This window comes from Mirounga leonina, unplaced genomic scaffold (genome assembly GCF_011800145.1).
Source record: "Mirounga leonina isolate KUSES-001 unplaced genomic scaffold, KU_Mleo_1.0 Mir_101414, whole genome shotgun sequence".
NCBI lineage: Eukaryota > Metazoa > Chordata > Mammalia > Carnivora > Phocidae > Mirounga > Mirounga leonina.
The window spans coordinates 498,937-521,437 of NW_023270121.1; the positions used below are offsets into that span (position 1 = coordinate 498,937).

At 38.6% G+C, this 22,501-nt stretch overlaps 1 long non-coding RNA gene across 1 annotated transcript in view; it reads right to left on the reverse strand.

Moving 5' to 3' along the window:
• Nucleotides 1-279: 279 nt before the first annotated feature.
• Nucleotides 280-22,501, reverse strand: part of LOC118020022 — a 103,604-nt gene continuing 81,382 nt past the window's right edge. The window contains exons 5-8 of the long non-coding RNA XR_004681798.1: nt 5,481-6,450; nt 4,660-4,830; nt 2,568-2,782; nt 280-1,274 (exon numbers count right to left, since the gene is read on the reverse strand). This is a non-coding gene — a long non-coding RNA (uncharacterized LOC118020022). The remainder of the gene's footprint in view (nt 1,275-2,567; nt 2,783-4,659; nt 4,831-5,480; nt 6,451-22,501) is intronic.

Genomic DNA, 22,501 nt, shown 5'->3' on the forward strand with positions numbered 1-22,501 from the left:
CACAGACCATCCCTCCCATTTTGATGTTACTTAGGATTCAAGCAGCAGTTCAGACTGTACCCACAAGGTGGCAACAAAGAACCACCATCATAAAACTCCACTTTCAAGAATTCTGCAAGTTGTATAATATATAAATAAATAAGTAAATTAATAAGTATATTAATAAGTAAATAAGCATGGAAGTAAATGAATGAATGAATGAATGAATGAAACAATCATTCAATAAATAAATGTATAATGGATGGACCTTAAAAAGGAAGTGATGTAAAAGGAGTTAAAAATGCAAAAGAGCACAATATGTCTGTATTTGTATATAAAAATCATTCCATTTATACGCCATGTCTAGAATGAGCCCTCCAATATGCTTTAGTCACGGAATTCCCCACTTTCCATTTTGAACTCCAGAAAGATTTATGTGGTGGGTTTGTGTCACAGACCATCCCTCCCATTTTCCTGTTCCTTATTGTTCAAGCAGCAGTTCAGGCTTTTGCCACAAGGTGGCGCAAGAGACCCAACATCATCAAACTCCATTCAAGTATTTTTTGCATGCTGTATAATATATAAATAAATAAGTACAAAATAAATAAATAAATGAATAAATAAATAAAATCAATGTACCTTGAAAATATTCAGCTAAGTGAAAGGAGACCAAAATTAAAAACACCACATATTGTATGATTCCACTTATATGTAGTGTCCAGAGAGATCCCACCAATATGGAATTCCCAACTTTCCATTTTGACCTCCACAAAGTTCTGTGTGGTGGGGTTGTGTCACAGACCATCCCTCCCATTTTCCCGTTCCTTTGTTTGCAAGCAGAAGTTCAGGTTTTTGCCACAAGGTGGCGCCAAAGAACCACCATCATCAAACTCCACTCTCAAGAATTGTCGGCACAGTGTAAAATACATACATACATACATACATAAATACATACATAAATACATAAGTAAATCAATAAAAATACAATGGATGAACTTTGAAAATAGTAAGTTGAGTGAAAGGAGTCAAAATGCAAAAGACCACAAATATGTCTATATTTGTCTATAAAAATGATTCCAATTATATGCAGTATCCAGAGAAAGCCCACCAATAGGGATTAGTCAAGGAATTCCCCACTTTCCATTTCAAACTGCAGAAAGTTTTATGTGGTAGGGTTGTGTCACAGCCCATCCCTCCCATTTTCCAGTTCCTTAGTGTGCAAGCAGCAGTTCAGAGTTTTGCCACAAGGTGGCGCCAAAGAACCACCATCATCAAACTCCATTCTCAACTATTTTCTGCAAGACATAAATAAATAAATAAATAAATAAACAAACAAACAAACAAATAAATAAATAAATGATATGGTTGAACCTTGAAAATATTCAGCTAAGTGAAAGGAGAAAAAATGAAAAAGTCTACATATTGTATGATTCCACTTATATGTAGTGTCCAGAGGGAGTGCACCAATATGGTTTGGTCAAGGAATTCCCCACTTTCCATTTTGACCCCCACAAAGTTTTGTGTGGTGGAGTTGTGTCACAGGCCATTCCTCCCATTTCCTGTTCCTTAGCGCTCAAGCAGTAGTTTAAGCTTTTGCCTCAAGGTGGTGCCAAAGATTCACCATCATTAAACACACTCAAGAATTGCCTGCAAAGTGTAAAATACATAGATATATAACTACATATATAAGTACATAAATACATAAGTAAGTAAATAAAAATACATTGGATGAACCTGGAAAATAGTAGGCTAAGTGAAATGAGTCAAAAATGCAATAGACTGCAAATATGTGTATATTTTTCTATAAAAATGATTCCAATTATATACAGTATCAGAGAAAGCCCACCAATAGGGTTTAGTCAAGGAATTCCACACTTTCCATTTCGAACTCCAGAAAGTTTAATGTGGTGGGTTTGTGTCACAGACCATCCCTTCCATTTTCCTGTTCCTTAGTGTTCAAGCAGCAGTTTAGACTTTTGCCACAAGGTGGCGCCAAAGAACCACTATCATCAAACTCCATTCCCAACTATTGTTTGCAAGGTGTAAAATACATACATACATACATAAATGAATGAATGAAGGAATGAATTGGCAAATAAGTAAGCAACTAGGAAAGCTAGAAAGTAAGTAACTAACTAAATAAACTGGTTGAACCTTGAAAGTATTAGGCTAAGTGAAAGGAGTCAAAAATGCAACAGGTCATAAATAAGTCTGTATTTGTCTCTAAAAATGATTCCATTTATGTGTAGTGTCCAGAGAGAATGCAACAATATAGTTTAGTCAAGGGATTGACCACATTCCAGTATGACTTCCAGGAAGTTCTGTGTGGTGGGTTTGTGTCACAGACCATCCCTCCCATTTTCCTGTTCTTTAGTGTTCAAGCAGCTGTTCAGGATCTTGCCGCAAGGTGGCGCCCAAGAACCACCATCATCAAACCACTCCCAAGTATTTTTTGCAAGGTGTAATATATATAAATAAAGACGTAAGATAAATAAATAAATTATTGAATTAAATGGATGAACCTTGAAAGTATTCAGCTAATAGGAGTAAAAAATGCAAAAGACCAGATATTGTATGATTCCACTTACATGTAGTGTCCAGAGAGAGCACATGAATATGGTTTAGTCAAGGAATTCCCCACTTTGCATTTTAACATGAGAAAGTTCTGTCTGGTGGGTTTGTGTCACAGACCATCTCTCCCATTTTGCGGTTACTCAGGATTCAAGTTGCAGTTCAGACTGTAGCCACAAGGTGGTGCCAAGGAACCACCATAATCATATTTCACTTCTAAGAATTTTGCAAGCTGTATAATACATAAATAAATAAGTAAATAAATAAGTATTCAAAAAGTAAATTTGTAAGTAAATGAATGAATGAAAGAATGAAACAATCAATTAATTAATCAATAAAAGCAGAATGGATGAGCCAAAAAATAGTAATCTAAGTGAATTGCATCAACAAAGCAAAAGACCACGAATGTGTCTATATTTGTTTATAAAAATGATTCCGTTTATATTCCATGTATAGAATGAGCCCTCCAATATGCTTTAGTCAAGGAATTCCCCACTTTCCATTTTAACCTGAGAAAGTTCTGTCCAGTGTGTTTGTGTCACAGACCACCCCTACCATTTTCTTAGTGTTCAAGCAGCAGTTCCGACTTTACCACAAGGTGGCGCCAAAGAACCACCATCCTAAACTCTTAACTGTCAGCAAGGCGTATAATATATAAATAAATAAGTAAATAAGTAAATTAGTATGTGAATGAATGAATGAATGAATGATTCCATCAATAAATCAATAAAAATACAATGGATGAACCTTGAAAATAATAAGCTAAGTGAAAGGAGTCAAAATACAAAAGACCACAAATATGTCTATATTTGTCTATAAAAATGATTCAATTTATATGTCATGTCCAGAAAGAGCCTTCCAATATATGTAGTCAAGGATCCCCACTTTCCATTTTAACCTGAGAAAGTTCTGTCTGGTGGGTTTGTGTCACAGACCATCCATCCCATTTTCCTATTCATTAGTGTTCAACCAGCAGTTCAGGCCTTTGCCACAATGTGGTGCCAAAAAACCACCATCATCAATCTCACTCTCAAGTATTTTCTGCAAGGTGTAAGATAATAAATAAATAAATAAATAAATAAATAAATAAATAAATAAATAAATAAATAAATAATTGAATCATTAAATAAGTAAGAAACCTTGAAAGTAAGTAACTCTCTAACTAACTAAATAAACTGGTTTTATGTTGAAAATATTAGGCTAAGTGAAAGGTGTCAAAAATGCAACAGATCATAAATATGTCTATATTTGTCTCTAAAAATGATTCCATTTATGGGTAGTGTCCAGAGAGAGCCCACCAATATGGTTTAGTCAAGGATTTCCCCACTTTCCATTTTGACCCCACAAAGTTCTGTGTGGTGGGTTGGTGTCATAGACCATCCCTCCCATTTTCCTGTTCCTTAGGGTTCCAACAGCATTTCTGGCTTTAGCCACAAAGTGGCGCCAATGAACCACATCATCAAACTCTACTTTCAAGAATTATCTGCAAGGTGTATAATATATAAATAAATAAGCAAATAAATAAATAATAAATTAATAAGTAAATTAGTATGTACATTAATGAATGAATGAACGAACGAATGAATCAATCAATCAATCAAAATACAATGGATGAAACTTGAAAATAGTAAGCTAAGCGAAATGAGTCAAAATACAAACTACCACAAATATGTGTATATTAGTCTATAAAAATGATTCAATTTTTATGTTGTGTCCAGAAAGAGCCTTCCGATATGTTTAGTCAAGGATCCCCACTTTCCATTTTAACCTGAGAAAGTTCTGTCTGCTGGGTTTGCATCACAGACCATCCCTCCCATTTTCCTATTCATTAGCATTCAAGCAGCAGTTGAGGCTTTTGCCACAAGGTGGCGCCGAGGAACCACCATCCTCAAACTCCGCTCTCAAGAATTGCCTGCAAGGTGGAAAATACATGCATACATACATACATATACATAAATAAATAAATACGTAAGTAAATAAATAAAAATACAATGGATGAACCTTGAAATATTCAGCTAAGTGAAAGGATGCAAAAGTGTAAAAGACCAGATATTGTATGATTCCACTTATATCTAGCATCCAGAGAGAGAGCTCAACAATATGGCTTACACAAGGAATTCCTCTGTTTCCATTTTGTCCAGCAAGTTCAGTGTGGTGGGTTTGTGTCACAGACCATCCCTCCCATTTTCTTCTTCCTTAGGGTTCAAGCAGCAGTTCAGGCTTTCGTCACAATTTGGTGCCAAAGAACCACTATCATCAAACTCCACTTTCAAAAACAGTCTGCAAGGAGTATAATATATAAATAATTAAGTAAATCAATAAGTAAATTATTATGTAAATAAATGAATCAAGCAATAAAAATACAGTGGATGAACCTTGAAAATAGTAAGCTAGTTGAAAGGAGTCAAAAATGCAAAAGACCACAAATATGTCTACATTTGTCTATAAAAATAATTCCATTTATATGTCGTGTCCAGAAAGATTCCTCCAATATGCTTTAGTCAAGGCATTCCACACTTTCCATTTTAACCTGAGGAAGTTCTGTTTGGTGGTTTTGTGTCACAGACCATCCCTCCCATATTCCTGTTCCTTAGTGTTCAATTAGCACTGTAGGGTCTTGCCACAAGGTGGCACCAAAGAACCACCTTGATCAAACACCACTCTCAAGTATTTTCTGCAAGGTGTAAAATACATACATACATACATACATACATGCATCAGTAAATAAGTAAGTAAGTAAATGAAAAGCAAGAAAGTAAGTAACTAACAAAATAAATAAACTGAATAAACCTAAAAAATATTAGACTAAGTGAAAGAAGTAAAAAATGCAACAGACCACAAATATGTCTATATTTGTCTATAAAAATGACTCCATTTATATGTAGTTTCCAGAGAGCCCACCAATATGGTTTAGTCAAGGAATTACCCACTTTCCATTTTGACCTCCAGAAAATCTGCCTTGTTGGTTTGTGTCACAGACCATCCCTCATATTTTCCTGTTCCTTAGTGTTCAAGCAGGAGTTCAGGCTTTGACACAAGGTGGCGCCAAAAAACCACCATCATCAATTCCACTCTCAAAGAGTTTTCTGTAAAGGGTAAAATACATACATACATATATACATATACATAGATAGATAGGTAAATAAGCAAGATAGTAACTAACTAACTAACTACCTAAATAAATAAATAACATGGATGAACTTTGAAAATATTAAGCTAAGTGAAAGGAGACAAAAAGGCAACTGACTTCAAATATGTCTATATTTGCCTAGAAAAATGATTCCATTTATATGCCATGTCTAGAATGAGCCCTCCAATATGCTTTAGTCAAGAAATTCCACACTTTCCACTTTAACCTGAGAAAGATCTGTCTGGCGGGTTTGTGTACAGACCATCCCTTCCATTTTCCTGTTCTGTAGTGTTTTAGCAGCAGTTAAGGCTTTTGCCACAAGGTGGCGCAAAGAACCACCATCATCAAACTCCACTCTCAAGAATTGCCTCCAAGGTGTAAAATATATACATACATTCATACATACATACATAAATACATAGAGAAATACATAAGTAAATAAATAAAAAATAAAATGGATAAACCTTGAAAATAGTAAGCTAAGCGAAAGGAGTCAAAAATGCAAAAGACCAGATATTGTATGATTAGATTTAGATATTGTATGATTAGACTTATATGTAGTGTCCAGGGAGAGCACCCCAATATGGTTTAGTCAAGGAATTCTGCACTTCCCATTTCAAAATGGAAACTCCAGCAAGTTCTGTGTGGTGGGTTTGTGTCACAGACCATCCCTCCCATTTTCCTCTTCCTTAAGGTTCAAGCAGCAGTTCAGGCTTTCTCCACAATTTGGCGCCAAAGAACCATCATCAAACTCCACTTTCAGAAACAGTCTGCAAGGAGTATAATATATAAATAAATAAGTAAATCAATAAGTAAATTATTATTTAAATAAATGAATCAATCAATCAATAAAAATACAGTGAATGAACCTCAAAAATAGTATGATAATTGAAAGGAGTCAAAAACGCAAAAGACCACAACTATGTCTATATTTGTCTATAAAATAATTTATTTATATGTAGTGTCCAGAAAGAGCCCTCCAGTGTGGTTTAGTCAAGGAATTCCACACTTTGCATTTTAACCTGAGAAACTGCTGTCTGCTGTCTGGGTTTGTGTCAGAGACCATCCCTCCCATTTTCCTGTTCCTTTGTGTTCAAGCAGCACTTCAGGCTCTTGTCAAAAGGTGGCGCCAAAAAACCACCATCATCAAACTCCACTCTCAAAAATTGCCTGCAAGGTGTAAAATACATACATACATACATACATGAATATATAAATAAATACATAAGTAAATAACAATTCAGTGGGTGAACCTTGAACATAGTAAGCTAAGTGAAAGGTGTCAAAAATGGAAAAACCACATATTGTTTGATTCCACTTATTAGTAGGGTCCAGAGAGGGCCCACCAATATGGTTTGGTCAAGGAATTCCCCACTTTGCACTTTGAACTCCAGCAAGTTCTGTGTGGTGGGTTTGTGTCACAGACCATCCCTCCCATTTTCCTATTCCTTAGGGTTCAAGCAATAGTTCAGGCTGTAGTCACAAGGTGGCGCCAAAGAACCACCATCCTCAAACTCCACTTTTAAAAATTGCCTGCAAGGTGTAAAATACGTACATACATTCATACATATATACTTATATAAATAAATTACTAAGTACGTAAGTAAATACATAAAAAATACATAAGCAAATAAAAATAAAATGGATGAACCTTGAAAATAGTAAGCTAAGTGAAAGGAGTCAAAAATGCAAATGAGAAAAGATGGAGAAGGAGTAAGGGACCCTATTCCAACCAGTCCCCGGAATTGAGCTGGATATCTACCAGACCACTCTGAACACCCACAAAATCAGCCTGAGATGTAAGAAGATAGATCTGGATCTCTACAAACAGAATATCGCAGGCGGTTGGTTTCGAGGCACGAAGTGGGGAGCCGTGATTCTGCGGGCAGATATCGGAGGATAAATGGCAGGGGGAGGGAGCCTGGCCATGGGGATCCTACACCACCGGTGAGCGATAACCTCTTGCACTGGGGACGGGGCACAGACTCGCAGATTGGTAGTGGTGGGGAAAGGACTTTAGGGCAGCCCCCAGGACAGAAGCTGGAGCGCACGGGTGACCTGGGGGTGGCTGGCAGTTCTAGAAGCACAAAGGGCAGAGACGAGCCTGACCTGGACGCAAGGACTGGGAGCGCTGCTGAGGGGCGCACAAACCTGGACTGCAGTTTATAGCAGCACAGACAAAAACGGAGAGAGTGTGGCCTGGAGAGCTCACTGAAGAAGAGATTGCGATCTCTCTGCTCTGAGGCAGAGAGGAATCTTCTGCTCTGACTCTCCGAAAAGACGTGGAAAGCCACCAGGGAAAGCCACCAGAGAACAAAAGCCCCAAAAAAACAATTTTCCCTGAGCCCATCCCCTGCCACAGGGGGCAGGGCAACTCTGCTCAAACAGGGTTGCCCAAGTAACAGTGCAGCAGGCCTCTCCCACAGAAGACAGGCTGGGAAAACAAGAGGCCAGCAACCCTAAGGTCCCTAGAAAACAGGTGCATCTTGCTTGGGTCGTGGTCAATAATTTGGACTCTATACATTCCCTCAGCCACCCCTCAACAGAATTAGGAGGAGGAACCCCCAAAATAGGAAAAACTCAGAGATTATGACTTATGCAGCAGATTTACAAATGGATGCAGATATAACCAAGATATCGGAGATGGAATTCAGGCTAGCAATTGTGAAGACAATAGCTACAATGGAGAAATCAATTAATGGCAACATAGAGTCTCTAAGGCCAGAAATGAAAGTGAATTGGCAGAACTTAAAAATGCTATCAATGAGATCTAATCTAATCTAGATAATCTAACAGCTAGGGTAAGTGAGGCAGAAGAACAAATTAGTGACATGGAAGACAATTTAATAGATAAAAAGGGAAAAGAGGAGGCCAGGGAAAAACAACTCAGAATCCATGAAAATAGAATCAGAGAAATAAGTGACACCATGAAACGTTCCAATGTCAGAATTACTGGAATCCCAGAGAGGGTGGAGAGAGAGAGAGAGAGGACTAGAAGATATATTTGAGCAAATCGTAGCTGAGAACTTCCCTAATCTGGGGAATGAAACAAACATTCGTGTCCTAGAGGCAGAGAGGACCCCTCCCAAGATCAAGGAAAACAGGTCAACACCCCGGCATGTAATAGTAAAATTCGCAAAACTTAGAACCAAGGAAACCATCTTAAGGGCAGTTGCGGGAAGAGATTCCTTACGTACAGAGGGAGGAACATCAGAATAATGTCAGACCTATCCACAGAAACCTGGCAAGGCAGAAAGGCCTGGCAAGACATATTCAGGGTACTAAATGAGAAGAACATGCAGCCAAGAATACTTTCTCCAGCAAGGCTGTCATTTAGAATGGATGGAGAGATGTGAGCTTCTAAGACTGGCAGAAACTGAAAGAATATGTGACAACTAAGGCAGCTCTGCAAGAAATATTAAGGGGGGTTTTATAAAAGGAGAAAGACCCCAAGAGTGATATACAACAGAAATTTACAGGGACTATCGGGCGCCTGGGTGGCTCAGTTGGTTAAGCGACTGCCTTCGGCTCAGGTCATGATCCTGGAGTCCCGGGATTGAGTCCCGCATCGGGCTCCCTGCTCAGCAGGGAGTCTGCTTCTCCCTCTGACCCTCCTCCCTCTCATGCTCTCTGTCTCTCATTCTCTCTCTCAAATAAATAAATAAAATCTTAAAAAAAAAAAAGAAAGAAATTTACAGGGACTATCTATAAAAACAACATCTTCACAGGCAAAATGATGACAATTAATTCATATCTTTCAATAATCACTCTCAACGTGAATGGCCTAAATGCTCCCATAAAACGGCACAGGGTTGCAGATTGGATAAAAAGACAGGACCCATCCATATGCTGTCTACAAGAGACTCATTGTGAACCTAAAGATACATCCAGACTGAAAGGGAAGGGATGGAGATCCATCTTCCATGCCAGCGGACCTCAAAAGAAAGCTGGGGTAGCAATTCTTATATCAGACAAATTAGATTTTAAATTAAAGTCTGTAGTTAGAGACACAGAAGGACACTATATCATTCTTAAAGGGTCTATCCAACAAGAAGATCTAACAATTGTAAATATCTATGCCCCCAACATGGGAGCAGCCATCTACATAAGCCAACTGTTAATCAAAATAAAGAGTCATATTGATAACAATATGTTAATTGTAGGAGACCTCCACTCTCAGCAATGGACAGATCATCTAAGCAGAAAATCAACAAAGAAAGAAGAGCTTTGAATGACACACTGGACCAGATGGACCTCATAGATATATACAGAACATTCCACCCTAAAACAACAGAATACTCATTCTTCTCGAGCACACATGGAACTTTCTCCAGAATAGACTACATACTGGGTATGTATTATTATTCCCTGCATATTCTCAGACCATAATGCTTTAAAACTGGAACTCAAACACAAGAAAAAATTTGGCAGAAATTCAAACACTTGGCAGCTAAAGACCAGTCTGCTCAAGAATGTTTGGGTCAACCAGGAAATCAAAGAAGAACTTAAACAATTCATGGAAAACAATGAGAATGAAAACACATCGGTCCAAAACCTATGGGATACTGCAAAGGCAGTCCTAAGGGGAAGTACATAGCCATCCAAGCCTCACTCAAAAAAATAGAAAAATCCCGAATTCACCAACTAACTCTACACCTTAAAGAACTAGAGAAAAAGCAATAAACCACGCCTAAGCCACGCATTAGAAGAGAAATAATTAAAATTAGAGCAGAAATCAATGAATTAGAAACCAGAAACACAGTAGATCAGATCAACGAAACTAGAAGTTGGTTCTTTGAAAGAATTAATAAGATCAGTAAACCACTGGCCAGACTTATCCAAAAGAAAAGAGAAAGGACCCAAATTAACAAAACTATGAATGAAAGGGGAGGGATCATGACTAACACCAAGGAAATAGAAACAATTATTAGAAATTATTATCAACAACTATATGCCAATAAACTGAGCAATCTGGATGAAATGGAGGCCTTCCTGGAAACCTATAAGCTGCCAAGACTGAAACAGGAAGAAATGGACAACCTGAATAGGCCAATAACCAGTAACAAGATTGAAGCAGTGATCAAAAACCTCCCAAAAAACAAGAGTCCAGGGCCTGATGGATTCCCTGGGGAATTCTACCAAACATTCAAAGAAGATATAGTACCTATTCTCCTGAAGCTGTTTCAAAAAGTAGAAACAGGAAGAAAGCTTCCAGACTCATTCTATGAGGCCAGCATTACCTTAATCCCCAAACCAGGCAAAGACCCCATCAAAAAGGAGAATTTCAGACCGATATCCCTGATGAATATGGATTCCAGAATCCTCAACAAAATCCTAGCTAATAGGATCCAACAATACATTAAAAGGATCATCCACCACGACCAAGTGGGATTTATCCCCGGGATGCAAGGGTGGTTCAACATTCGCAAATCAATCAATGTGATAGAACACATTAATAAGAGGAGGGAGAAGAACCATATGGTCCTCTCAATTGATGCAGAAAAAGCATTTGACAAAATACAACATCCTTTCCTGATTAAAACTTTTCAGGGTATAGGGATAGAGGGAACATTCCTCAAGTTCATAAAATCCATCCATGAAAAACTCACAGAGAATATCATCCTCAATGGGGAAAAGCTGAGAGCTTTTCCCTTAAGATCAGGAACACGTCAAGGATGCCCACTCTTGCCACTATTGTTCAACATAGTACTAGAAGTCCTAGTAACAGCAATCAGACAACAAAAAGAAATAAAAGGTATTCAAATTGGCAAAGAAGAAGTCAAACTCTCTCTTTTCACAGATGACATGATACTTTATGTGGAAAACCCAAAAGACTCCACCCCCAAATTACTAGAATTCATCCAGCAATTCAGTAATGTGGCAGAATACAAAATCAATGCACAGAAATCAGTTGCTTTCTTATATACTAACAACGCAACTGTAGAAAGAGAAATTAGAGAAACGATTCCATTTACAATAGCACCAAAAACCGTAAGATACCTCGGAATAAACCTAACCAAAGAGGTAAAGGATCTATACTCTGGAACTACAAAACACTCATGAAAGAAATTGAAGAAGACACAAAAAGGTGGAAAAATATTCCATGCTCATGGATCAGAAGAATAAACATTGTTAAAATGTCTATGCTACCCAGAGCAATCTATACCTTCAATGCCATCCCGATCAAAATTCCAATGACATTTTTCAAAGTGCTGGAACAAACAATCCTAAAATTTGTATGGAATCAGAAAAGACCCCGAATCACCAAGGAAATGTTGAAAAAGAAAAACAAAGCTGGGGGCATCACGCTGCCCGATTTCAAGCTATATTACAAAGCTGTGATCACCAAGACAGCATGGTACTGGCACAAAAACAGACATATAGACCAATGGAACAGAATAGAGAATCCAGATATGGACCCTCAACTCTATGGTCAAATAATCTTTGACAAAGCAGGAAAAAACATGCAGTGGAAAAAAGACAGTCTCTTCAATAAATGGGGCTGGGAAAATTGGACCGCCATATGCAGAAGAATGAAACTCCACCATTCTCTAATACCATTCACAAAGATAAACTCAAAGTGGATGAAAGACCTCAATGTGAGACAGGAATCCATCAAAATCCTAGAGGAGAACATAGGCAGTAACCTCTTTGACATCGGCCACAGCACCTTCTTTCAAGATACATCTCCAAAAGCTAGTGAAACAAAAGCAAAAATGAACTTTTGGGACTTCATCAAGATAAAAAGCTTCTGCACAGCAAAGGAAACAGTCAACAAAACAAAGAGGCAACCCACAGAATGGGAGAAGATATTTGCAAATGACACTACAGATAAAGGGCTGGTATCCAAGATCTATAAAGAACTTCTCAAACTCAACACCCAAAAAACAAATAATCAAGTCAAAAAGCGGGCAGAAGATATGAAAAGACACTTCTCTGAAGAAGACATACAAATGGCTAACAGACACATGAAAAAATGTTCATCATCATTAGCCATCAGGGAAATTCAAATCAAAACCACACTGAGATACCACCTTACACCAGTTAGAATGGCCAAAATGGACAGGGAAAGAAACAACCAATGTTGGAGAGGTTGTGGAGAAAGGGGAACCCTCTTACACTGTTGGAGGGAATGCAAGTTGGTACAGCCACTTTGGAAAACAGTGTGGAGGTGCCTCAAAAATTTAAAAATAGAGCTACCCTATGGCCCAGCAATTGCACTCCTGGGTATTTACCCCAAAGACACAGATGTAGTGAAAAGAAGGGCCATATGCACCCCAATGTTCATAGCAGCAATGTCCGCAATAGCTAAACTGGAAAGAGCCGAGATGCCCTTCAACAGATGAATGGATAAAGAAGATGTGGTCCATATATACAATGGAATATTACTCAGCCATCAGAAAGGATGAATACCCAACTTTTACATCAACATGGATGGGACTGGAGGAGATTATGCTAAGTGAAATAAGTCAAGCAGAGAAAGTCAATTATCATATGGTTTCACTTATTTGGGGAACATAAGGAATAGCAGGGAGGACATTAGGAGAAGGAAGGGAAAAATGAGGGGGGAATTGGAGGGAGAGATGAACCATGAGAGACTATGGACTCTGAGAGACAAACAGGGTTTTAGAGGGGAGGGGGGAGGGGGGATTGGTTAGCCCGGTGATGGGTATTAAGGAGGGGCACATACTGCATGGAGCACTGGGTGTTATACAAAAACAATGGCTCGTGGATCACCACATCAAAAACTAATGATGTATTGTATGGTGACTAATATAACATAATAAAATTAAAAAAAAATGTTTATAGCAGCAATGTCCACAATAGCCAACTATAGAAAGAGCTGAGATGCCCTTCAACAGATGAATGGATAAAGAAGATGTGGTCCATATATACAATGGAATATTAGTCAGCCATCAGAAAGGATGAACACCCAAATTTTGCAGCAATATGGATGGAACTGGAGGAGATTATGCTAAGTGAAATAAGTCAAGCAGAGAAAGTTAATTATCATACAGTTTCACTTATTTGTAGAACATAAGGAATAGCATAGAGGACGTTAGGAGAAGGAAGGGAAAAATGAAGGGGGGAAATCGGAGGGGTAGATGAACCATGAGAGACTATGGATTCCGAGAAACAAACAGGGTTTTAGAGGGGAGGGGGTGGGGGGATGTGTTAGCCTGGTGATGGGTATTAAGGAGGGCACGTATTGCATGGAGCACTGGGTGTTATATGCAAACACTGAATCATGGAACACTACATCAAAAACTAATGGTGTACTGTATGGTGACTAACATAAAATAATAATAATAATAGAAAAAAATAAATATGTATGCAGCAAACAAACACAACTCATTTCTATGTTTTGGTTTATATCATCAAAGTACAAAATTTTGCTTTACAAAAGGGAAAAAATATTATTTCAATTGTCACTTCTTGGGAGAGTTTAATAATTCACTTATCATATATTTACTATAATCCTAAATCTGAAGATAATTCTGTGTGGTTTTCTACTTCAGTGCATATCAAATGGATAATTCATGATTCAAAAAAGAATTGAAAATCTATGATTCCCAGATACAAGCTTTCTTCTAGTAGGTATTATATACCAAATATTCAAGAAAGTATTTCCCAAGTATTCATAAATAATGTTCCATATATGCATGTAAAAATAAAAGATAATTCAGAACAATCAATCAATCAATGGCTGAATGTAACAAGCCACATGAAAATAAAATGCAACCTTTATAATTCTTTTCATGTAAAACTACAGGAAATCAAAACTAATCTACTGTCAGAGGAGCTCATACACAACTGCTTTTTTTCAGCTATAGTCACCCATGCCAGACATCATATCCCACACGGGATGTAAGGTGATGGGGTTTCTTTATGACCACTGTCCTTGAATCTGAAATAGTAGCTTCAGAAACCATCAGGACACAGACCCTCAGAAACTACCTCCTTTAGGTCCCTGATGTGAGCTTGACCACCAGCATGAAGAGCTGCACAGGGAGAGACAGATCCAGCACTCACTATGTTTTCCTGGAGTAATTATGTGCCCAGCACCATGCTAGACACTAACTCAGTGTCACTGACACTGCTACAATAGGTCATAGTCCTAACAATCGCATTTTAATGGATTTTCCACCAGAGCTCTTTTTTTTTTCTCCTTTCCTTATCTATCCCCTAACAATAAAGTTGAAAAGGAATAAGAAGTGTCCTTAATTCATACAGGCATTCATGATCCCACAATAACCACAGGGCCATGGGCTTGCTCCTGTGCATCACTGACTGTTCTCAGTGACCCTGTGGATGAAGCATTCTCATCCCCATTGTACAAAGGGGGACTTGGGGCTCAGAGTCATTACCCGTCTTACCTCCCACACCCCTGAATTGGAAGAAAAATAGCTCCAGGACACCCCTGGGGCAGGACCCACAGTCACTGGGGTCAGATGGGACCCCAATGGCTTTCCGTAAGTAACAACCAGGGCACCACGTCCCAAAGTCAGAAAAAGGTGACTTGGAACTGAATCCTGCTGTCTACTTACACCTCAGGGCATTTCAGCCCCCATCACCGAGACCCACTCTCCCAGATGAGTCCCAACTACCTGAAGGCAGACATGCTCTTCTTCCCAGGACATATCTGTCTCTATTAAAAAATCATTAACATCCCACAATGATGTCAGGTTTCTATAGCAATTGCAATGCTCAGGCTGGTCCTTCACATCTTGCATCCCATCTTGCAGCCATCAGTTGCTGAATCCTGAGAAGCTGCAGCCTCTCAACCACCCAACACCACAGGTTCATTAGCTGCCTGAAGAGCTTTGTCCTAAGATGCAAAAATCAGTGATTTCCCAGGACATGTTAGACACCTCCTGCATCTATTTATCCATTCATCTACTTACCAGGCATTAATACCAAACTCTATACCATCCTTTTAGTTAAGAATCAGACTTCTCCAGAATAGAAACAAGTAAAGTGTGGAAAGGGTGGAGTGGTAAATTCAGATGTTAAATCAAAGAAGAGATAGCTCCTTCCCTTTAAGATTTCAGCCTGCGCAAGTCTCTTATAATTGATGATTTACAAATATGCTTTAATGCTCTGGGCCCCTCTCCACAACTCTTGTGACTCTCCTCTTTACATATACTTTCACCTTTGCACCGAAATTCTAAGAAAAATCTCCATACTCAATTTACATCTCCATGCACCTTCTCTCCAACTTAGTCTTCATGCATTATATAACTAGGCCATGTTCCCCCATGCTTCCATGGAAATTACACTTACCAACTTAACGGCCACTTCTTTATCACATGTACATATCTATAATGATAAAATGATTGTTCAAAGGATGCAAACAACTATTTCCCCCCAAAGGGAAGGATCTCCTATCCCCAGATCAGAATTCAATTGCTTGGGTAAGACAAGGATTATATTACAATGGGATCAACTACATAAAAGCTAGAGTTGTAAAATACCTTCCATAGAATAGGAGTCAGATAACTGAAGTACTGTGCTTTTCACAAAGGGCTTTCAAATGAAGCACACATTTTCTCTGACATAGCTTATAATTTTGCTTCATTGAATGGATTTTGTAAATATGTTTTATGCATGTTAGCAAGAATTTGCTATCATCATTTCAATAGACTCTGTCATATGTTTTTATTTCTTTTTCAAGGAAATCAATCACGGAATAAAATCATATGAAAGTATAATGTCATTCCAAACTCTGCCATGGCTAAATATATTATCTGAAAGCATTGTCTAACATACCATATTTAGACAATACCATGGTAGTGATATATAATGGCAAAAGTTAGGGAACTCTTTTGCAGTTTCCTGGGTGTTCAGTCAAAATCCATTTTGTACACCAAAGAAATCATGATACTAGACCTTCTTTTGGGATGTAGCCATTTGAAAAAACCTGAGAAAATATGTATACATGAATCCATATTGACAAATATATAAATGTTTGAATTAACAAAAATGGATTCCATGATATAAACTATCTTTAAATAACTCCGAATAATATATGTGGATACCCTGCCTCCATGAGGTGAACCATATCTGACTCCCACCCCTGAGGGCAGGACAGACTTAGTGACTCACTTCAGAGAATAGAATAGGTGAATGGAAAATAGTTACTGTACACTGGAGAAACTAGACAAACACCACCCTAACCCTGTGATGAAGGTCAGCATCTCCAGTGATCAAGTGATGTCACGTGGGTATCATGTCCTCCTAAATATGAAGTGACAGAAGGGCACTTCAACTCTACGGTATTCTTTCTCAAAACCCATAACAGGAGTCCAATCAGAAGAACGACAGACTATGCCTGCACGCCTCAACACTGTCAGGGTTATGAAAACAGTCTGGCAGTTCCTCAAACAGTTCAACAGAGAGTTACTAAATGACTCAACAATTTCACTCCTAGGCACACAGTCAGGAAAAATGAAAACATATGTCTATATAAAAACTAGTATAGGAATGTACATAGCATCGTTATTCATAATAGCCAAAAGCAGAAACAACTCAAATGTCCGCCTATTAATGAATGGGTAAATAAAATGTGGTATATTTGGCCAAAAAAATGAATGATATACTGATACATTCTACAATATTTGAAACTTGAAAACATTAAGCCAAGAGAAAGACGCTCAATATGCGAAAGACAACATATTGTATGATTCCATTTGTATAAAATGTCCAGAGAAAGCCATCAATACGCTGTACCCAAAGAATTCTATCATTTTCATCCTGACTTCCAGAAAGTTCAGTCTGGTGAGTTTGGGTCAGAGCCCCTCCCTCCCACTTTCCTTCCCAGACATGTTCAAGCTACAGTTCAGAGTTTTGTCACAAGGTGGCACCAAAGTACCACTAACATCAAACTTCTCTGAAGCTTCTGCAAAGAGTAGAAAAATAATAATCTCCCAAAATCCCAGGCATTAAACTTACGAAAAATGACTCTAATTCTGTCTGGAAAAACTGCTAGGTGTAAAAGAATATCGTGAAAACATATACTTTGGTGCCTGCAGATGAAACACCTGGTAGCAGTGGTGCACCTTGGAAGATGGTGGCAGGTATTTCAAGGGTGGTTTAGGGTAGAACAAGGGGTAGGTAACTGAGAGGACAGGGAATCTGAGCAGGATCTGGGAAGCTGTGTCTTTTGTCATGAACAGGGGGTGAAAAGGGGTGGGAGAAGGTCGGGCAGCCTATACGATGTTGGGGTAATGGAGGGAGAATGCCCTATTCCCTGGTAAGGAACATTTGCCCAGTCCACACTGTACATCAGCTGACAGTGATGAGGCAAGAGATAAATCAATACACACGATGTAGTTTGGGGTCAAAAGCAAATGGATCTTCTTTAATATACATATGAATTTTCCAAGCAGAATTGGTATCATAGCTATTTTGTGGTATTTTTTACTCTTCGTAATGCACTCCTTTTCATAAAAAAAGAATAACAAAAATGGAGACAAATGTAATGTCACCTGGTGGTGAGATCCAGGATGGCAGCTCTGAGTCTCAGACCAGGGGGCTCCACACAGGGGAGGGAGGATGGAGATTGGGAGCTTGACCTCATGGGATCAGCCAGCTTTCTGGATTTTCACTTAACTGGAACAATCCCTCTGTATCCATCACTTGCCTAGAATTAAAAAAAAAAAAACAAATTTTCTGGGATGTCTAACCCTGAATTGGAGATCTGATGCTGGTCTTTACTGAGTTTCAACTATAACCAACAGGACCCACTGATGTGCGACTGTCGCCTTCTTTCTTTTTTTTAGGTGAAATTTACATAAAGTTCACCCCCCCCCCAAAAAAATAAACTATAACCATGAGTATGTGTAGGAGGTAGTAGAGCCAGAAGGGACATAGAAACACAAGAAACACACACACAGTCAATTCAGTTTTTTAAGAGAAAACAGGATAGTTTAATCTGTAAAGTGAAGTGTTGTTTGTTTTTGATTACAGCATTCAACAGGCAAATTCCATTCACCTCTTGGTACAGAAATGGCACCCTGCCTCTTCCTTGGGATATTGATCCAGATGAAATTATTCCTGGGCAACCCTTAACTTGTATCTACCAGCAATTGTCCCCTCTCATTTCTTATATATGTAAACTGTCTCTTATCCAGAATAACTGGAAAATAAGGTCATCTCTTCTATTGAGTATCCATATACAGTAGAGCACCACTGATTTGTCAATGGATTCGATATATTCTGAACTCCAGATCAAGACCTTGCATTATTTAACCTGCCTTTGATAATCCCAAAGGCACTTGAAAATCTGGCATGTTCAGCATCACTGGTTTTTGTACTGGATAGTATTAAGGAATATATAAGGTTTGCTAAGTCTGTGCTGGCTCTGGGTATCCATTCTGAAAAGAGTTTATTTGAATAAGGTCTTGACATGTTTGCTCTGTATGTCATTCTATAGGATCCAAATGAACCAAACAGGGAGCCCCCCTTTGCTTATCCATAATTGCTACATTTTCCACAATAAAAATGCATTATTTGTGTAAAGAAAGCTATAAAAACAGTGACACGAAGTTAAAGGTAAAATTCAGGGTATTTGGATTCCAAGAAAACAAGAGCTTACTGTGTGGTTAGTAGTCAGGCTGACTACACATAATTTGGTATAATCAACAATGCTTTTACACAGATTGAAATTTTGCTAAGTACTGCATATTATCACTAGCTTCAGTTTTCCCTCTTTCTCTGATTTTCACTACTACAGTCAGACACAAAGAAATTTAGCCATCAAAAATAGCTATTTCCAGGTAACTCACTCCCTCATGCTCCATATTTCCTCTAGTTTCAAACATAAATGGGATCCCAGCTCAGACAAGAATGATCCTTGCTGCACCCCTGCCACTTCATGCATCTTTTTACTCTGAGAGACTCCAGCTCACAAGAAAGTTACAAGGTTAAGGGCTACTTTGAGTTTCTGTCAGCTAATTCTTCCTTGGTTTTCAAAAAGTAAAGGTGTGTGATTCTTTTTATGAACATGTTTTTGAGGTGGAAGTCTTTAGCCATGAGCTCCTCTTCGACATCATCTAGTGCTCACTGAATGTCACACTTGGTTCTTCTCTATTGGCTCCTATTTCAGAAGCTCAGAGTCCACACCTTTCTCTGCTGATCTACTAGAAGAGAGAGTCAGGGGATCAGACAGCACATGGGATAGAGGGGAAACGGAAAGCACATGAAACACAGGGGAAAGGGATGAGCATGTGCTTGCTTATCCCTACTTAGGTCACTGGAAGCTGTGCAGTGATGCTGTGCTTCTTCCCCAGCTCCATCCCACAGCCTCCTCCCACACACAGCAGACACTGAAGCTCTCACATCATGGAAATGTGGGCTCTTCCCTGCTTGCTGCTCCATATCCAAGTATTCTCTCTGGTACTCATGCTATCATGTTCATGTCAGAGGCAGCAGGTTGACAAAATGAAGGAGGCAAAACTGGATTGGGCAACTAACATTTTGAGAGCTTTCTTCTTGCCACATAGTATAGGTTGCTATTTTTAAACTTTTAGTCTTTAAATGTTCAAAGCATTGCTCTGAGGTTGGTAACATTATTTTCTTTCCACAGACTGGGAAATACTCAGGCTCACAAAGCAAAGTACATTCTCAGGGAATTCAAGGGAGGCAACATATGGACACAGAAGCCAATTTGAAGGGGCTAACACTGCCCAATTCTGTGACAATGTGAGCATCAAAATATATAATTATAATGTCAGAGGGTAAATCTTTGAGCAAAATAGGAATCCATGAGTCATACTAAGAAAATAAATATATGAATAAATAAGTAAATGATAGAAGTGAATGGAGAGTGTTATGCTGAGCAAAATAAGTCAATCAGAGAAAGACATGTATCATATGACCTCACTGATATGAGGAATTCTTAATCTCAGGAAACAAACTGAGGGTTGCTGGAGTGGGGGGTGGGGTGGGAGGGATGGGGTGGCTGGGTGATAGACACTGGGGAGGGTATGTGCTATGGTGAGTGCTGTGAATTGTGCAAGACTGTTGAATCACAGATCTGTACCTCTGAAACAAATAATGCAATATATGTTAAGAAAAAAAAGAAGAAGAAGATAGCAGGAGGGGAAGGATGAAGGGGGGGAAATCGGAGGGGGAGACGAACCATGAGAGACGATGGACTCTGAAAAACAAACTGAGGGTTCTAGAGGGGAGGGGGGTGGGAGGATGGGTTAGCCTGGTGATGGGTATTAAAGAGGGCACATTCTGCATGGAGCACTGGGTGTTATGCATAAGCAATGAATCATGGAACACTACATCAAAAACTAATGTTGTAATGTATGGTGATTAACATAACAATAAGAAAATTTTAAAAAAGAAGTGAATGGAAAAGCTCTACCCAACATTTGAATGCTAAATTATTAATCTAGAAAGAATGATAGCATTATAAAAGCAACACTTAACCGCTATTAGAAAAATGAGTGATTCAGGCAAAAATTATAAATGTATTTTCAGATTGTACCAAGTTCCACAGCGGTCACTGAGTCACCATGGTAACCATGCTGGCCAAGGAAAGCTGGGAAAACACAAACAGCAACCATCCTGCTTTATTATAAAATATTTTGAGAGCTTTCTTCTTGTTCTATTCAGTCCTCCACTTGATTGGATGAGGATCATCTACCTTATGGAGGGCTAATTGCTTTTTACAGTTTTTTAAAAAAGATTTTATTTATTTATTTAACAGAGAGAGAGTGGGAGAGTGAGGAGAGGAAGGCTCCCTGCTGAGCAGGGAGCCCAACATGGGGCTCGATCCCAGGACCCTGGGATCATGACCTGAGCTGCAGGCAGACACATAACCGACTGAGCCACCCAGGCGCCCCTAAATAAATAAAATGTTAAAAAAAAAAAAAGAAGACATACCAATGGCCAACAGACAAATGAAAAAATGCTCCACATCACTTGGCATCAGGGAAATACAAATCATAACCACAATGAGATACCACCTCACACCAGTCAGAATGACTAAAATTAACAAGACAGGAAACAACAAATATTGGCAAGGATGTGGAGAAAGGGGAACCCTCTTACACTGTTGGTGGGAATGCAAGCTGGTACAGCCTACTCTGGAAAACAGTATGGAGGGTTCCTTAAAAAGCTAAAAAGTAGAGCTACCCTATGACCCAGCAATTGCATACTAGGTATTTACCCCAAAGACACAAATGTAGTGATCTGAAGGGGCACCTGCACCCCAATGTTTATAGCAACAATGTCCACAATAGACAAACTGTGGAAAGAGCCAAGATGTCCATCAACAGATGAACGGTTAAAGAAGAGTTAGTATATATATACAATGGAATATTACCCAGCCATCAGAAAGGATGAATACCTAGCATTTACATTGACATGGATGGAACTGGAGGATATTATGCTGAGCGAAATAAGTCAATCAGAGAAAGACAATTATCATACAGTTTCACTCATATGTGGAATATAAGAAACAGTGAAGAGGATCATAGGGGAAGGGAGGGAAAACTGAATGGGAAGTCATCAGAGAGGGAGAAAACCCATGAGAGACTCTTAACTATAGGAAACAGAGGGTTGCTGAGGTAGGTGGGGGAAAATAAATAAATAAATAAATAAATAAATAAATAAATAAATGGAAAAACATATTTGATAAAATACTTAATCAAAAGAAATATACAAATTTCAAATAAGGACATGAAATGATGCTGAATATTGCTAGTCATTAGGGAAATGTAATCTCACTACACCCCTCTGTGAATGGCTAAAATAAACAAACTGACCATACCAAGTCCTACAAGGTTGTGGAGGATGGAACTTGCA